At 45.0% G+C, this 17,254-nt stretch overlaps 2 long non-coding RNA genes across 3 annotated transcripts; both read left to right on the forward strand.

The window, feature by feature from the left end:
* Positions 1-4,195: 4,195 nt before the first annotated feature.
* Positions 4,196-5,007, forward strand: LOC310915698. Its single transcript, XR_014591209.1, has 4 exons — positions 4,196-4,274; positions 4,353-4,394; positions 4,651-4,724; positions 4,891-5,007. It is a non-coding gene; the product is annotated as an uncharacterized lncRNA (long non-coding RNA).
* A 1,607-nt stretch (positions 5,008-6,614) lies between these two features.
* LOC310915697 lies at positions 6,615-10,804 on the forward strand. Of its 2 annotated transcripts, XR_014591208.1 has the most exons (4): positions 6,616-8,544; positions 8,624-8,664; positions 8,750-9,174; positions 10,056-10,804. It is a non-coding gene; the product is annotated as an uncharacterized lncRNA (long non-coding RNA). The 2 variants fall into 2 exon arrangements; XR_014591207.1 differs by having other exon boundaries at positions 6,615-8,664.
* The last annotated feature ends 6,450 nt before the right edge of the window (positions 10,805-17,254 follow it).

Consider the following 17,254-nt stretch of genomic DNA (forward strand, 5'->3'; position numbering starts at 1 on the left):
TGCTTTTGGTTTATTTCTTTAATTTTTATATTTTTAGTCTATTATTTATTTTTAAAATTTTCAAATTTTTCTTTATTACTATTTAAAATCTTAATGACTTTTATTTTTTTTTAAATTTATGGATATTATTTCAGTTTTTGCATTCATGTTATTTATTTTGTATTTTAAATTTTTAAATTATATTTTAAATTTATTTTAGATTTTATTTTTATTTTTTTTCTTTTTTAATAACTTTCGAGGTTTTTTTTAAATTTTTTATTTTGTTTTATTTTATTTTATAGTATTTTTTTTCATGTTTTCATTGTTCCTTTTTTTTTTCCTTCCTCTTTTTTTTCCCCCGAGTATGTGGAAGTTTGGTCCCGCCCCCATCCCGGGAAGGGCAGGGCAGGGCAGGGCGGGGGGCGGAGCCGGGGGGGCGGAGCCGGGGGGGCGGAGCCGGGGGGGCGGAGCCGGGGGGGCGGAGCCGGGGGGGCGGAGCCGGGGGGGCGGAGCGGGGGGGCGGTGCCGGGGGGCGGTGGAGCCGGGGGGCGGTGGAGCCGGGGGGGGCGGAGCCGGGGGGGCGGAGCCGGGGGTTCTCGGTGTTTGGGTTTTGTCTGGGCTTGTCAGCCAAGTCATAAACAAGCCAACTCGGCTCCTGAACTCTCCAATGAACGTTTGAAACGCTTCCACAGAAGGACACGTTAAGAGTGATTCCAAAGGAATATTTGTAAATGAAGGGTAACGATTTCTGGGGAATTTCCTTGGGAATTATGAACCTCATGCATACGGACTTTCAGAGGTGGAATCCCAGTTTCAGCCTCGGGCACCTGCAGGAGAAGAGGGGTCCTTATCCACAGCAAGGGAAGCCCGGTGCCCCATCGTGTCAGGTGCAGACAATGAACCGTCCCAGGAATGAACAGCAAGTCCCCTCTGCCCTCACCCTTAGAGTGGCAGCAGCTGCAGGTGAGAGATGCCACAGGATGGGGAGGGGAGAGAGCAGCCCCAGGTGTGAGCTGGGAACAGTGAGGGGGGACAGAGCAGCACAGGTGGAGCTGTGATGGATAATGAGGGGGCGGTTCCAGCCAGGGGAAATTTAAAAGGGGAGCCTCAGCTGAACTCGGTATCGAGCTGTGAGGAGTGAGAAATTTGTATTTAGGTTGTGGCTGTGCTTCATGAAGTGACTGCAGGAGCACTTGGATTTGGAGTTTTACTTCAGGAAGCGACGAGGGACAAACTTGTATGCTAAACAGATAAGCCAGTTTGGGTTTATTGGGGGGACTTTTTACCTTTTCAGCTTCGTCTCACCAATCCCTCCCCGGTGCTCCCAGAAGAAAAAGGAGTTATGGAGATAAAAGGAGTTCAAATTGATCGAAGGAACTCCTTTTCTGTTGTTGTCTGTGTTTAAAGTGGGGGAGTTTTCTCTTTACCTGGAATTTTAATGAATAGTGGAACTTTTGTGTGGCTTTTATTTAATGTTATGTACTTAGGGGATATGTAGTATTTTGTGTGACTTTTTGGAGTATTATTTGTTATATATAATTTGGTTTTTGAGTGACGGTAACTTTATGGTTGGGTTTGTTTGTATTTGAGGTAGAAATGATTTAAGTAGCTCTTTTTGAGGGACTTCTGAAATGTGTTATTGGGGTTTTGTGTGTTGTATGGAGGGATTCAGGTTGGGTAGGGCTGTTTTTTTCTGTTTGGTGGTTTTTAGTGATTTATTGTGTGGCTTTATTCTGTTCGTAGGTGGTGTATGGTGAGGGATATGTGGTGTATTTAATTCATGTTAGAATTCATAGTTCACATGGTCAGAATATTTTTGAACTGAGTTTCATTGTTGAATTGTTTTTGGGGGGATATTGTGTTTTTCCAGGGTTTATTGTCTAAGGTTTACAGTGGTGTAATAGGCTGTGGTGTGAGGTATAGAGGAAGGTTTATTTATTTAAGAAATAAAATAAAATAAATAATAAATAAATAAATAAGTCAGGTGGCTTTTATCATAGGGAGCATCTAGTGTTTGTTTTAGTGGGTTTGAGACAGTGTGATGTAGTTAATTTTTTAGGGTTTCTTAATATTTACAATTAAATGATTTTTTTTTGTTATTAGGGTTTGTTTATTTAGCCTGCTTGGCTATGGTATATGTTTTATAGTTTTGGATAATTTAGGGGATACTGTTTGTAGTCTAATGGGTCTTTTGGTTTTGTGTGTATTTATAGGTGGTCTGTTTGTTTTGATGGTTTTGAGGAATTATGGGTTCATTGAGTTAGGAATAATTGTTTTTGGTGCTGTTAGTTTAAGCGTATTTGTGCTATTTTTATTTTTGTTGATTGATTTGTTTATTGTTGTGCTTCTCTGGGTTTTTCAGTCTGCAGCAGGTTTAAACAGTCAGAAGAAAAAGGGAAAAAAAAAGGCTTTTCTTTAGCTGGCTAAAACTAACTAAGAGCAAAGGAGATCTGTGTGCTGCAGTCTGTCTGTGCTTGGGCTGAATACACTGGACAGGGAATGCACAGGAGTAAACACTGTTTTCTTAAAACAGGCTGCGTGCTTTTTCTTTCCTTGCTTAGCTCTCAAAATCAGTCTGGAAGGTACAGAAGGCATTTTTGAAGTAGTTATTTTAAATGTTTGAGGTTTTTTTGGTGGATAAAATGTTTATTTTGGAGGAAGTTTGTTTGAAGTTTTTGCTTAGTTATAATGAAATTATTTTATTTCTAATTAGGTGTTTTTAGTTTTTATTGCAGTTAAAGGTTGTGAATTTTTTGTTATGTTAGTAATAGAAAATGGGTTTTGATTTGGTATGTAGAGATGGGATTGGTGTATATGGTGTGCTGGTGTTGATTAAGGATCTAAAATTCTGTGGTTTTGATGTGTTAGCTTAATGAGTTTTTATAGTTTAAAAGATGTGGGTTTTATGCTTCTTTGGTTAGAGGCAGGTCTTTAAGTTGGGGGGTTCTGAGTATGTATTTTGGAGGTTTTTTGAGGAGAATGGATATAGGGGTTATTTTTTTTATATTTGGAAGATGGACTAGGAATAATAAGAGTTGGCTTTTTTTTGCTGGACTTTTGTTTGTGTTTCCTACAATTGATATATTTGTGTGGTCAGGGCAGTGGTGTTTCTGGTGCAGCTCTGAGCATCCCTTATTGTTTCTGTGTTTCAGGTGGTCACTTGTCTCACACTGAGATCCTCTCACCCAACAGCCCTGCTGAGATCATCCGTGGATGTTTGGTTTTCTTTATGGCACCTGACTGAGACAGCAGGAATTTCCCAGAGGCAGAGACAGCCTTCCTTGGCACCTGATGTGGATTCTCATCCCTGGACATCCCAGAGATAAGTGAAGGGCTCAAAGCCACAGAGGGGGTGAAAGTGGGGTGTGGGTTGGGAGTCACCGGGAGGGATTTTTGGGTCTGGTTTGGAGATGGGGATGTCCAAGCTGTGACCCCTTTAGGGCACGTAAAGGGAAGGTCTCACAGTGCTGAGGTGTGCAGGGCAGAGCAGTCCCAGGGCACGTCGTGTCACTTGTCTGTTGTGCACTCTGTGTCTGTTGTGTGTTTTGTTTTGTGTGTCTTTTGCCTTAACCCTTCAAGGGGTCTTTTGGAGACCCCAGGCATTGTTCTTAACATCTCCTTGTTCCTTGGCCAGGCACTGATATCATTGAACTTTGACTCAGGTGCTCAGAAACACATCAGGATCCATCTCTCTTCACAAGTGTCCAGTCTGATGCCTTTCCAGGTCTTGTTCTGAGCTGTATCCACAGCTGTGCACTGCTGTGATCCATTCAGGTGGATTAGGTCTTGTCAGAATGCAGAGACAGGTAGATGATTCTGACCTTAGGATTCTCAGGCATCCATCTCTGCTTTTCTTGGGATCAGTGATCCCGTTGGCATCTTCTTCCTGCAGGGTTCTCTGAGCCTGGTCAGCTCCCCATGGGTCTTACTCGGTCATCTCATTGCGAGTTCTCTCGGTCCTCAGGGTCATTCTTCTTGCCCAGATATTTCTGTCCCTGTTGTGTCCCCCCTTTTGTCCTGTCCTGTGTCACGGGTGTTGGTGTGTTTGGCTGGAGCTGCTCTGCCTTGTTGCTCAGTCTGGGTGTGGGGGGAATGGGACAAGTCCTGGGGAGTTGAAATTTGTCATGTGGGGTGTAGTTGGCCTGTAGAGGGTATTCCTGGATTGACACAAAGTGTCTGGAGCTGTCGAGTTCTCCTGCAGCACTTTGACTCTTGTCCTGACTTTGTTTCAGATGCAGATGGATTCAATCCATGGCAGAGTGCCCCATCCCGGGTGAGGGGGCTCCCCTGAGAAGGTCAGTCACTGTTTGTGTTTGCAGGGGAGGTGTAAATGGTGGCCATGTTACAGCACTGCTCTTTGTCTTTGTTTTTAGGAGGTAAGGCTGGATCTCTGCAGTCAAGGTGAAGTGGATGAGGTGAGCAGTGATGGTGGACAGAAGCAGTTGCTTTTGCTGAAGTCTCACTTCTGGTTCTACTCTAAGCATTCACTGGTTTTATTTATTTATTTATTTATTTTGGGTGGTTTCCTTGGCAGATGTGCTGGCCCAGGATGCCAGAGGAGGGTAGATGGGTGCAACATCAAGGTTCACTTGTGCTGTGCTTCAGGCAGAGCAGGGAGGTTGCTGTTTCATAGTAACTCAGCATAATTTTTCCTTTTTTGTTTCTTTGCAGGTGCTGCTGCTGCCCCAGGTGTGCCAGGGAATAGAGGGAGTGGGTGCGTTGGCACTTGGGCAGGTGGCCCAGAGGTGAGTGCTGTGCTCAGTGTGTCCCTTTTCCTTTTGCTGGGTTCACTCTGGGCAGCCTCTGGAGTGGGGGGAAGATCTGAGGGGGGGCCGGGACAGGGGTGCAGAGGAGCCCTGGGGGTGACTCTTCTGGAGGGGAATAGTCACATTTTCTGTTCTGTGGTTCCAGGTAGTGTGAGGAGGTGCACAGCTGGAGTTTGGATATGGCAGCACTGAGAGAACGTCTTCAAATCCACGGAGCCAACACGTTCATTTCTGCCCAGGATGGATTTTGTCCACTCATATTCAAAAGTTAAGTTGCTGGGGCTGGTGGTTGGGAGAAGGGAAAAAACCTTTTCAGTGCCAGGAGGCAATTTAAAGTTATCTGAGAGAGGAGAGAGCCCTTGTGGGATGGACCCCTCAGGAGTAAAAACAGTGAGGGTGACACAAAGTGTCTGGAGCTGTCAAGTGATCCTGCAGCACTTTGACTTTTGTCCTGACTTTGTTTCAGATGCAGATGGATTACATCCATGGCAGAGCACCCCATCCTGTGTGAGGGGGCTCCCCTGAGAAGGTCAGTCACTGTTTGTGTTTGCAGGGGAGTGTAAATGGTGGCCATGTTACAGCACTGCTCTTTGTCTTTGTTTTTAGGAGGCAAAGCTGGGTCTCTGCAGTCAAGGTGAAGTGTACGAGGTGAGCAGTGATCAGTGGACAGAGGCAGTTACTATTGCTCAAGCCTCACTTGCTGGTGGAACGCTGAGCGTCCAGTGCTGTGTGTTTTAGGTGTTCCACTCACACGATGCCGAGCTCCCCTCACCAACCAGACAGTGGGAGCATTACAGGACTCTATGGTGAAGCCTTGACCTTCTCCATTTGAAGGGGCCATCCAGGTGGGCTTTGGTAACAGCCGAGGAGTTGAGGTGTGTCAGGGAGGAGGAGGGAGGCTCTGCTCAAGTTTCAGCAGTGCCACATCACCTTGTCTGCTCTTAACCCAGGCACACCCCGCAGTGTTGGTGTCTGAGCACAGCTGGAGCACAGGGCCTGAGGACCTGGGTGTGCTCAGGAGGTGGTGAGTAGCAGAATTGCTGGTTTTTGGCCAATGTGCTGCTGAGATCACATGGTCACATTTGCTTTCCTTTATTGTAGCTGAGTGTGAGATAACAGCCCAGTGACAGCAGGAATTTCCCTGAGGGAGAGGTGGCCTTTTTTTGTACCTGACGTGGATTTGCATCTCCAGATGTCTGAGAGATAAGTGGAGGGCTGGGAGCCACAGAGGGGATGAAAGTGGGGTGTGGGTTCAGGGGTCACCAGGAGGGGTTTTTAAATCAGGTTTGGAGATGGGGATGTCCAAGATGTGACCCCTTAGGCTGTGTAAAGGAAAAGTCTCATTTTTGATCCCAGTGCTGAGATGTGCAGGGCAGAGCAGTCCCAGGGCAAGGTCGTGTCACTTGTCTGTTGTGCGCTCTGTGTCTGTTGTGTTATCCCTTTGAGGGATCTGTTAGAAACCCCAGGCATCGTTCTTAACATCTCCCTGTTCCTGGTGCTGATACCAGGCCAGGCATCAAACCCTTGACTCGGGTGCTCAGACACATCAGGATCCATCTCTCTTCACAACCATCCAGGCTGGTGCCTTATCCATCTCTCTTCACAACCATCCACTCTGATGCCTTTCCAGGTCTTGTTCTGAGCTGTATCCACAGCTGTGCACTGCTGTGATCCATTCTGGCAGGTTAGGTCTTCTAAAAGTGCACAGCTGAGTGGAGGATTCTGACCATAGGATTCTCAGGCATCCATCCCTGCGTTTCTTGGGATCAGTGATCCCGTTGGCATCTTCTTCCTGCAGGGTTCTCTGAGCCTGGTCAGCTCCCCATCGGTCTGACCTCGGTCATCTCATTGCGAGTTGTCTCGGTCCTCAGGGTCATTCTTCTTGCCCAGATATTTCTGTCCCTGTTTTGTCCCCCCTTTTGTCCTGTGTCACAGGTGTTGGTGTGTTTGGCCTGGAGCTGCTCTGCCTTGTTGCTCAGTCTGGGTGTGGGGGGAATGGGACAAGTCCTGGGGGCTTGAAATTTGTCATGTGGAGTGTAGTTGGGCTGTAGAGGGTATTCCTAGGTTGACACAAATTGTCTGGAGCTGTCAAGTTATCTTGCAGCACTTTGACTTTTGTCCTGACTTCCTTTCAGATGCAGATGGATTAAATCCATGGCAGAGTGCCCCATCCTGGGTGAGGGGGCTCCCCAGGGATGGTCAGTCACTGTTGATGATGAGAGTCCCATATTTCACATTTATTGGCACTCCAGTGCAGGGCACCTGCATTTACAGCTCCAAACAAATGAGTCCCTTGGTAACCCCCCCTGGGGAGCAGCTGGAGCCTGCTCTGGGCTGGGCTGGGGGACCAAACACTTGGGGCTGACACAGCTCCACACTGAGGGGGCTTGGGAAAATGCCTGGTTTTGTCCAGGATTTTGTTTTTAACCTTTCTACAAGGCTTTAGTTGTCAACTTGGTAAAAATAAATGCTAAGGACTTCAAACCATGAGGGGCTGGCAAGTTATGCACACCAGTGACAGCTTTTTTGTTTTGTTTTGTTTTTAAATAGCTGTGAGGCTTATATCTTGATTTTCAGACTCTCTTTTTTTGGCTGACTTTTTGTTAAAAATCTTATTTTGAAGTGCCTCAACCAAGGACATCCTGTTTGAAACTTTATCCTTGTTGTTTTTCGTCTTGCAGGTAGTTGGTAAAAAAGGATGGAGCCAGTAGGAAGCAAAGCCCCTGGAAGGCCTCATCCCAGTCCAGCTGTTGTTTTGTGTTCTTTAAAAGATTTTATATTTATTTTTAATTTTTAACTTTTTTTAACATTACTTTTAGATTTTTTTTTAGATTTTTATTTTATTTCCATGTTTTTATTTTTTGTATTTTTAATTTTTAAAAACTTTTTATTTTTATTCAGTTTTTTTTTAATTTTTATTTTTTCATGTTTTCTTTGTTCCTTTTTTAAATACTATTTCTTAGCCAGAGTATGTGGAAGTTTGACCCTAAAGGAGAGAAAAACCAGGAAAAGACTGACATCAAAGAACACTAAATTCATTTGTGCCATGCTTTAATATGAAAAAGATAAAGGATAGCATGAAAAAAGACCAAGCATTCTCTGTTTTCCAGGAGACTCCCATTCTCTGAGCACTGACCACCCTTCCGGTGGACTTCTACACAGAAACCATTAACTTATGTTTTCTTTGGGGTTGTTTTTTGTTGTTTTTTTTTTTTTTTCTCCATTCTCTTTCTTACCCTGAGTAGAAAAATGACCTCCATGTCCATTGGATGTCTGGATATAATTGAGAGTGCAGTTAGTAAAAAACCTCTGTATTTTCTGCAAAATTAAAAAACCTGAATGGAGAAAGCTGTGAACACTGTGGTGCCTTTTTTTCTTTTAGGTCTCATTCTCCCCATGCACAGTATTACCAGCAGTAACTTGACGTTGAGGTGTATTTCATTGTTCTTTGTCTTTATTTTTAGGAGATAACATATGATATTGGCACTCCAGGTGAAGCAGACAGGGTGAGTGTTGACTGGTGGATGGAAGCAGTTGTTGCTCAGGTCTCAATTTCTGGTGCAACTCTAAGCATACACTGTTGAGTTTTTTTGGGGTTTTTTTTTTAGGTGGTCCACTTGCAAGGTGTTCCAGTCCTGGATCCCAGCAGCTTGGTGGGTACAAGTTTAAGATATACATGTTTCAGAGTTCTGTCAGACTGGAGCAATTGTGTTTTCACAGTAACTCAGCCTGCTTTTTGCCTTGTTTCTTTGTGGGAGCTGCTGCGGCCCTACGGATACCAGGGAAGAGAGGCAAGCAGGTGAGTTGACATTTTGACAGGATGACTCAGGTGAGCGGTGTGTAACAGCACGCTAAATGTGTGCCTTTTCCTTTTGCAGGTACCCTCCGGGCAGCCTCAGGAGTCAAATGATGATCTGAGGTGAGCCGGGGTAGCGGTGCAGGGGAGGCCTGGGGATTACTTTTTCTGTCAGGCAATTGTCACATTTTCTGTTTTGTTGTCTTAGGTACCATGAGGTGCAGAGCCCAAGACTGGATATGGCAGCACTGAAGTGGATGTGTTCTTTTCCATTGAAGATGGATTTTTGTCCACTCATCTTGTGAAAGATAAGGGGAAAAAGCTTTGCAAAAGGAGGCAATTCAAAGTCAGCTTAGAGGAGAGAGCCCTGGTGGGACGGGCCCCTCGGAAGTAACGGGAGAGGGTTTCACCTCGGCCTCACCGGAGGCTTTGCCGGGCAGGGCAGTTCCGCGTCCTCGCGTGTTTTGCGCCGTCATCTGTCTTTGAGTCTCAACATCCTCGTGGACGTTTTTACCCGAGGAGGTCGCCTTCGGGTCCAGAGCTATCGCCACGGTCCCCCGGCAGTCATCGCTTCCTTCTCTCGGCCTACCCAGCTTCTCGAGCATCGTATTAACAACTTAGGCGCTAGTTCTTGTAAGGAGTTCCGTTTCATCATCACGTGCTATTGCCTTAAAGCTTTCTTTCCTTTGGTGTCATCAGCCTGTGGCTCATCTTGTGCTAGGAGTCTCGGGTCCATAAGGTGAAGCTGCCTGGCAGTTTCAAGTTGCGTCTGCTGTGTTGTCTGCGTCTGCATTGTGTTGTTTGTGTCCCTTGTCTTCTGTGTGATAGGCCTTTGTTACATCCAGACGCTTTATCTGCATCATTCCGGCCCACATCGGCCGTATTCTCCTCGCGTACTTTCCCGGATCATCCTTATTCCGGCCTCGTTACATTTTGACTTTTTGAGGCCGGCACACGGACACTTGAGCGTTTTCATCCGTTTTCATTCTCAGCTTCGGTAGCGCTGCCTTTTCAGATGCCATTCTCTTGGACTTTTATAGGGAGGGTATTAGATTCCCCTCACATGCCTGCAGTATCTTTCAGAGTTATCTGAAGTCAGCACTTGTATTCTACCTGTCTCTGCTCACGTTGTATGTGCCAATGTTGAATGCGCCAATATTGCGTCTCTCAGTGTCGGCTTATATTGTGTGTGCCTACATTGTATCTGAGTCTATTGCATCTCACTATGTTGGTTTATATTGTATGTGCCTACATTGTATCTGAATATGTTGTATGTGACTATGCTGGCTTATGCTGTATGCTATTGTATGTGACTATGTTGTATCAGGCTATCTTATGCCACTTATGTGTGAGCTGCCCTGCCCTGGCACATAGTCTTAGTGAGGTAGAACAGTTGTAAAACTTCACAGTTCACCTCTTTTCTGTGGAGTTTTGGGCATAGGAGATATGGGCCTGGAGTGGGGATAACTTGCTGTCAGATAAGCCCTTGTTGACCACCTCTTGTTGTCTTCCAGGTCCCTGAGGAGGATTAGCATCTCTGTGCTTGTTGATGCTACAAGTTTCCTGGAATCTACCATGTACGCTGAAGAGTGACTGTGTGTGTATGAGAGTTGTCTGTGTTTGCTTGTGTTTGCCTGTGTGTGTGTGTGCGCTGACTGGTTTGACTGGTTGTAACCTTGTGTGCGTGACTTTTGCCTTTCAGGTTTTTCAACACATTTTAAATTTAGAATAAAAAATCCCCAGCTGGGGGGGTTTTTTTAATTTTCCCCCCCGGCTGGGTTTTTTTTTCCTCGGTCCCGGCCGGTCTGCGAGGCGATGTTCATCGCCAAAGTTTGGGTGCCGACGGCCTAGGGACCGGGGTTTTCGTCAGGCAGGCCGGTTTGTGTCGAGGCTCCCGGGAACCACGTTCCCGAGGAGTGCTGCAAGTGTGTGTTGATGATTGGGGGTTGTTGGGAGGTGCTTTGAGGTGAGAGCGAGGGTGGGTTTGTGTGCAAGCTGAAGGAGGTGCGTGTGGTGGATGACTGTTCTATTTTACATGTGCTGCTTTTGTTTTGCATTTCCTGTACCAATAAAATGAGATATAATGGATGTTTCAGAAGCAGAAAAACTGTTCTATTGTCTCAATGTGTATTTGGCTTGCGGTTCCCTGTATTGTTCCGTATTTGCATTTGCTGCCGTGTTTCCATGTATTGCTGTGTACGAAGCTGTACTTTTATCAGCGTGTCTATGGGTTGTATCTGTACGTGTATTTGTATATGTTGTTTCCATGTGTTTTGCTGAAGTGTAAATAAAAATGGTCATTCAATAGTAGTTGAATCCACCTTAATTAAGATTCCCTCCCGCCCCCTCTGCCCCCCTTTGGCTCCTGTCTTCATTTGGTGTCATTGAGTCATTTTCTCTCACTCTATTTCTTGCTTTCCTTCACTCTATTTCCCTACTTCCAGGTAAGTCTATTTATTTTCCTCTCTATATCTTCATGCTATTTCCTTTTCTCTCTCACTCTGCTTCTTTCTCTCTTAACTCTTTATTTTCCTCTGTTGTTCTATTTCTAGCTGTTTCTCTTTTGCTTTCATTCTGTGTTTCTCTCTAGCTCTGTTTCTCTTTCCCTGTGTTTCGCTGTAACTCTATTTCAGTGTAACTCTGTTTCTCTTTCAGTCTCTGTCTGTTTCTCTGTTTCTCTCACGCTCACTCTGTCTCAGTTTCGCTCTAATGCTGTTTCTCTTTTACTTCCACTCTAACAACTCTGTTTCTCTCCAAGTCTCTCTTTCGCTCTAACTCACTGTGTTTCTCTGTTGCTCTGACTCTTTTTTGCTTTGTTTCTCTGTCTGTTTCGCTCTCTCTCTCTGTTTTTTCTCTGTTTCTCTCTTTCTCTTTCTTTGTAATTTAAAGTTAGAAATAAAGTTTAACTTTATTTCTAACTCTGGTGCAGTGGTAGGAATTTTCATGCGGCCAAGGAACAAATATTAAAAAAAACTTTAAATAAATAAAAATATTTGGTCCCTGGCCGCATGAAAATTTCTACCACTGCACCAGACTTATTATTTTTATTCTTTTTAATTTATATATACACCCTATACCCCCCCTATACACAGGGTATACATACTGTATGCCCCCCTAATTAGTCCTCCAGCTGGGAGCAGCTGATTATAGATGACTGCTTAATCACCACACCCCCCACTCCCACCTGGACCACTAATGACCCAATTAGCCAGTTGAATAATTAATCACCCTATGCAAATAACCTAATTAATTACCTACACATATGCAAATCACTCAATTAATTATGCTGGTGATCTAATTAAATATTCAAACCACCCAATTAATTATGCAGGGTTACATTTACATATAGGGTTACATGTGGGGTTGATTTTAGGGTTCAGAATGCATTACGGTCAGGGGGTCAGGGTCAAAGGCCGGGGGTCAGGGGGTCATAGAGTAAAGGTTGTAAGTCAGGGGTTATAGTTCAAAGGTCAGGGGTTATAGGTCAAAGGTCATAGGTCAAGGGTCAAAGGTCAGGGGTCAAAGGTCATAGGTCAAAGGTCAGGGGGTCAAAGGTCATAGGTCAAGGGTCATAGGTCAAAGGTCATGGGTCAAGGGTCAAAGGTCAAAGGTCAGGGGTAAAAGGTCATAGGTCAAATGTCAGGGGTCAAAGGTCAGGGGTCAAAAATCAGAGGTCATAGGTCAAAGGTCAGGGGTCAAAGGTCAAGGGTCATAGGTCAAAGGTCAGGGGTCATAGGTCAAAGGTCAGGGGTCAAAGGTCAGGGGTCAAAGGTCATAGGTCAAAGGTCAGGGGGTCAAAGGTCATAGGTCAAAGGTCAGGGGTCATAGGTCAAAGGTCAGGGGTCAAAGGTCAGGGGGTCAAAGGTCAGGGGTCAAAGGTCAGGGGTCAAAGGTCAGGGGTCAAAGGTCAGGGGTCAAAGGTCAGGGGTCAAAGGTCAGGGGTCAAAGGTCAAAGGTCAGGGGTCATAGGTCAAAGGTCAGGGGTCAAAGGTCAGGGGTCAAAGGTCAGGGGTCAAAGGTCAGGGGTCAAAGGTCAGGGGTCAAAGGTCAGGGGTCAAAGGTCAAGGGTCATAGGTCAGGGGTCAAAGGTCATAGGTCAAAGGTCAGGGGTCAAAGGTCATAGGTCAAAGGTCAGGGGTCAAAGGTCAGGGGTCATAGGTCAAAGGTCAGGGGTCAAAGGTCAGGGGTCAAAGGTCAGGGGTCAAAGGTCATAGGTCAAAGGTCAGGGGTCAAAGGTCATAGGTCAAAGGTCAGGGGTCAAAGGTCAGGGGTCAAAGGTCAAGGGTCATAGGTCAGGGGTCATAGGTCAAAGGTCAGGGGTCATAGGTCAAAGGTCAGGGGTCAAAGGTCAGGGGTCAAAGGTCAAGGGTCATAGGTCAAAGGTCAAAGGTCATAGGTCAAAGGTAAGGGGTCAAAGGTCATAGGTCAAAGGTCAGGGATCAAAGGTCAGGGGTCAAAGGTCAGGGGTCATAGGTCAAAGGTCATAGGTCGAAGGTCAGGGGTCATAGGTCAAAGGTCAGGGGTCAAATGTCAGGGGCATAGGTCAGGGGTCAAGGTTCGGGGGTCAAAGGTCAGGGGCCAGGGGTCAGGAGTCAGGGGGTCAGGGGGTCAGGGGGTCAAGGGTCAGGGTAGCGGTTTAGGTGTTAGGGTTAGGGGTTAGGGGATAGCAATTAAACTAAGTAGACATTTTATTTTATAACTCTCTGAACCTCCTTGTTTATTACCCAAGAAATCTAAAACTAAGCAAACAAAAAAACCCCCAAAACAAAGCCCCCACAAACAATCCCCCCAAAAGCACGCAGAAAGAGAAAATTATTTCATTTTATATTATTATTTTTAAATTATTTTTATATTATTTATTAGAATGTATTTTTATTTTAATAAAGATTAAGTGTTTACCCCTTAGAAAACCAGTCTTTCAATTCTAATTAACTCTGGTTTTGATCTGTTAGGTTAATGAAGTCATATAGTTTAAAATATCAAGAAATAAATGCTACCAAAAAAAATAAAAATACAAAAAAATAAATATATACATAACAAAAAGACAACTATAACATCTAAGAATAATATCTTTAGTTACACTATTATTACATGTTCCATATATTATAGTATGTAAAATATACCTAATAAAATGAACATGATATAATAAACAAATTTTAATAATATAAATAGGTAGATTATATAAATAGATAAATTATACTAGATAAATACATGAGATAATAGAAATATCTTAATAAGAAATAGAAGAAATATGGAAATATAGCATAAAATTAAGGCTATTTTTGTTTTGGCTTGGTTGATGGCAGGGTTTTCATAGTTGTTGTGGTTGGGGGTCTTTTGGGGCCTTTATTTTCGGGGATGTTTGGAAGGGGAATTTTGGCCACGTTCTTTTCTGCCTCCTCTCCCTGCGGCAGCGCTGCCACCGTGTGGACACAGAGCGGTACTGCAGCCCCCCCTCACTGGCACCGGGCTCTGAACTGTGAGGCAATGCTGCCATCGTGTGGATAAATTTTGGTACTGCAGCTCTCCCCCGTGCCCGTAGCATCCCTGGGCTGTGAACTGTAAGGCAATGCTGCCATCTCGTGGATAAAAAGCGGTACTGCAGTTCTCCGCCGTAGCAGCCCCGAGCTGTGAGCTCACGGGCACTTTTGCCGCCCGAGGACCAAAAGATCATGGCCAAAAAGGCGAGAAAAAATGCGAGGACCCCCGGACACGTGGCAGCCGGCTCCCTGCGCGCGACCTGGACCACGGAGCCGCCCGACAGTGATTTTTCCGCGGCGTACGCAGGTGCGTGGGCACGGGATGAGGGCTGAGCGGCGCCAGGGCAGTGTTCGGGCAGGCGATGTGGTCAGGCGCCTTTGCGAGCAGCCGAGGGGGACATTTGGGGGGGATGCCACAACCAAGATGGCGGCGCAACTCGCGGCGCTTGACCTTCTAAAGAGGGCGGCCAAAAGGGCGGGAAACAGAGAGGACCTGTGGTGTGTCTATCTTAGTGCCTGCATAAAAATCCCCACCACGGCGCCGCCCGGGGACAATTTTCTGCGGCGTTTCCAGGTGTAGGGACACGCGCTGTGGGTTCAGCCGCGCCGCGGGCGGGTTCAGGGTAGACATTTTAGTCAGGCGCCTGTTGTATACACTGATTGGGTCCTTAAGTGTGCCACAACCAAGATGGCGGCGCGGTTCGCTGCGCCTGACCTTCTAAAGATGGCAGTGGGGAGGGGTGAAAGTGACGTAAGTCGCGGCGTCACCGAACAGAGCCAGGGAGGGACGAAAATGACCGAGTGTTGCCGAACAGCCGAGAAGAGCCGACGGCTGACGGAAATTGACGACTTTCCCCGAACAGCCGAGAAGAGCCGACGGCTGACGGAAATCGCCGAACAGCCGAACCCAGCCGAGTTTCCCCGAACAGCTGAACCCAGCCGGCTTTCCCCGAACGTCGCCCCCCTCAGCCGAACCGAACGAGCCGGGGGCAGTTCCGGGGCAGTTCCGGGCCGGTGTCCGCCCTCACTGCCGCTTCCTCGGCGGGCCATTCAAGGCGGTGTCGGGGCCGCTGCCGATCCCCCGGCCGGCGGGCGGGCGGGACACGCTGGCGCTGTGCCCGGAGCTGCAGCACTCGCTGTCACCGCTGGAGCCGTGCCGGGGCCTCCCGGGGAAGGCAGCGAGGAGAAACCGGTAAATTAGAATTAATGTAGAGGGGACAGAGCAGGCACAGGTGCATCTGTGATGGATAACGAGGGGCCGGTTCCAGCCGGGGGCGGTTTAAAAGGGGAGCATCAGCTCAATTCGATATCGAGCTGTGAAGAATGAGGAATTTATCCTGAGTTCTGGCCGTGGTTCATGAAGAGACTGCAGGAGCATTTGGATTTGGAGCATTTCCTCGGGGGACGACAAGGGACAAACTTCTATGCTAAACAGATAAGCCACTTTGGGTTTATTGGGGGAATGTTTTTTTTCTTTTCAGCTTTGTCTCACCAATCCCTCCCTGGTGCTCGCAGAAGAAAAAGGAGTTATGGAGACAAAAGGAGTTCAAATTGATTGAAGAAACTCTTCTTCTGTTGCTGTCTGTGTTTAAACTGGAGGAATTTTCTTTTCACCTGGAGTTTTAATGAATAGTGGTACTTCCACATAGCTTTTTATTCAATATTATGTTCTTAGGTGGTGTGTAGTGTTTTGTTTGACTTTTTTGGTATTATTTATTATATATAATTTGGTTTTTGAGTGAAGATAACTTTATGGGTGGGTTTGTTTGTATTTGAGGTAGAATTAATTTAAGTAGCTCTTTTTGAGAGACTTCTGAAATGTGTTATTGGGGTTTTGTGTGTTGTGTGGAGGGATTCAGGTTGGGTAGAGCTGGGTTTTTTCTGTGTGGTGGTTTTTAATGATTTATTGTGTAGCTTTATTCTGTTTGTAGGTGGTGTGATGAGACATGTGGTGTATTTATTTCGTGTTTGGTTTCATAGTTCACATGGTCAGAGTATTTTTGAACTGAGTTTTGTTGTTGAATTGTTTTTGGGGGATATTGTGTTTTTCCAGGGTTTGTTTTCTAAGGTTTACAGTGGTGTAATTGGCTGTGGTGTTAGGTATAGGAGAGGTTTTTATTTATTTACTGGTGGCTTTTATCGTGGTGAGCATCTAGTGTTTGTTTTAGTGGGTTTGAGACAGTGTGATGTAGTTCATTTTTTAGGGTTTCTTAATATTTATGATGACATTATTGTTTGTGGTGTTGTAGGGGTTTGTTTATTTAGCCTGCTTGATTAGAGTGTATGTTTTATAGTTTTGGATAATTTAGGAGATATTGTTTGTAGTCAAATGGATCTTTTGGTTTTGTGTGTATTTATAGGTGGTCTGTTTGTTTTGATGGTTTTGAGGAATTATGGGTTTATTGAGTCAGGAATAATTGGTTTTGGTGCTGTTAATTTGAGTATATTTGTGCTGTTTTTATTTTTGTGGATTGATTTGTTTATTGTTGTGCTTCTCTGGGTTTTCCAGTCTGCAGCGGGTTTAAACAGTCAGAAGAAAAAGGGAAAAAGAAGTCTTTGCTTTAGCTGGCTAAAACTAACAAAGAGCAAAGGAGATCTGTGTGCTGCAGTCTGTCTGTGCTTGGGCTGAACACACTGGACAGGGAATGCACAGGAGTAAACACTGTTTTCTTAAAACGGGCTGTGTGCTTTTTCTTTCCTTGCTTTGCTCCCAAAATCAGTCTGGAATGTACAGAAGGCATTTCTGAAGTAGTTATTTTAAATATTTGAGGGGTTTTGGCATTTAAAATACTTATTTTGGAGGAAGTTTGTTTGAAGTTTTTGCTTACTTATAATGACATTATTTTATTTTTAATTAGGTGTTTTTATGGTTTTTTTTGTAGTTAAAAGTTGAGACTTTTTTGTTATTTTATTAATAGAAAATAGGATTTGTTTTTGTATATAGTGATGGATCGGTGTATATGGTGTTGACTAAGGATTAAAAATTCTGTGGTTGTGATGCATTAGGTTAATGAATTTATATAGTTTAAAAGATGTGGGGTTTATGCTTGTTTGGTTAGAGGCAGGTGTTTAAGTTGGGGGGGTTTTGGGTGTATATTTTGGAAGTTTTTTGAGGGGAATGGAGATGGGGTTATTTTTATTATATTTGGAAAATGGACTAGCAGTAATAAGAGTTGGCTTTTTTTTGCTGCACATTTGTTTGTGTTTTCTACAATTCATATATTTGTGTCGTC

This window comes from Zosterops lateralis (genome assembly GCF_965231275.1).
Source record: "Zosterops lateralis genome assembly, chromosome: 15".
In the NCBI taxonomy this organism is placed as follows: Eukaryota; Metazoa; Chordata; class Aves; order Passeriformes; family Zosteropidae; genus Zosterops; species Zosterops lateralis.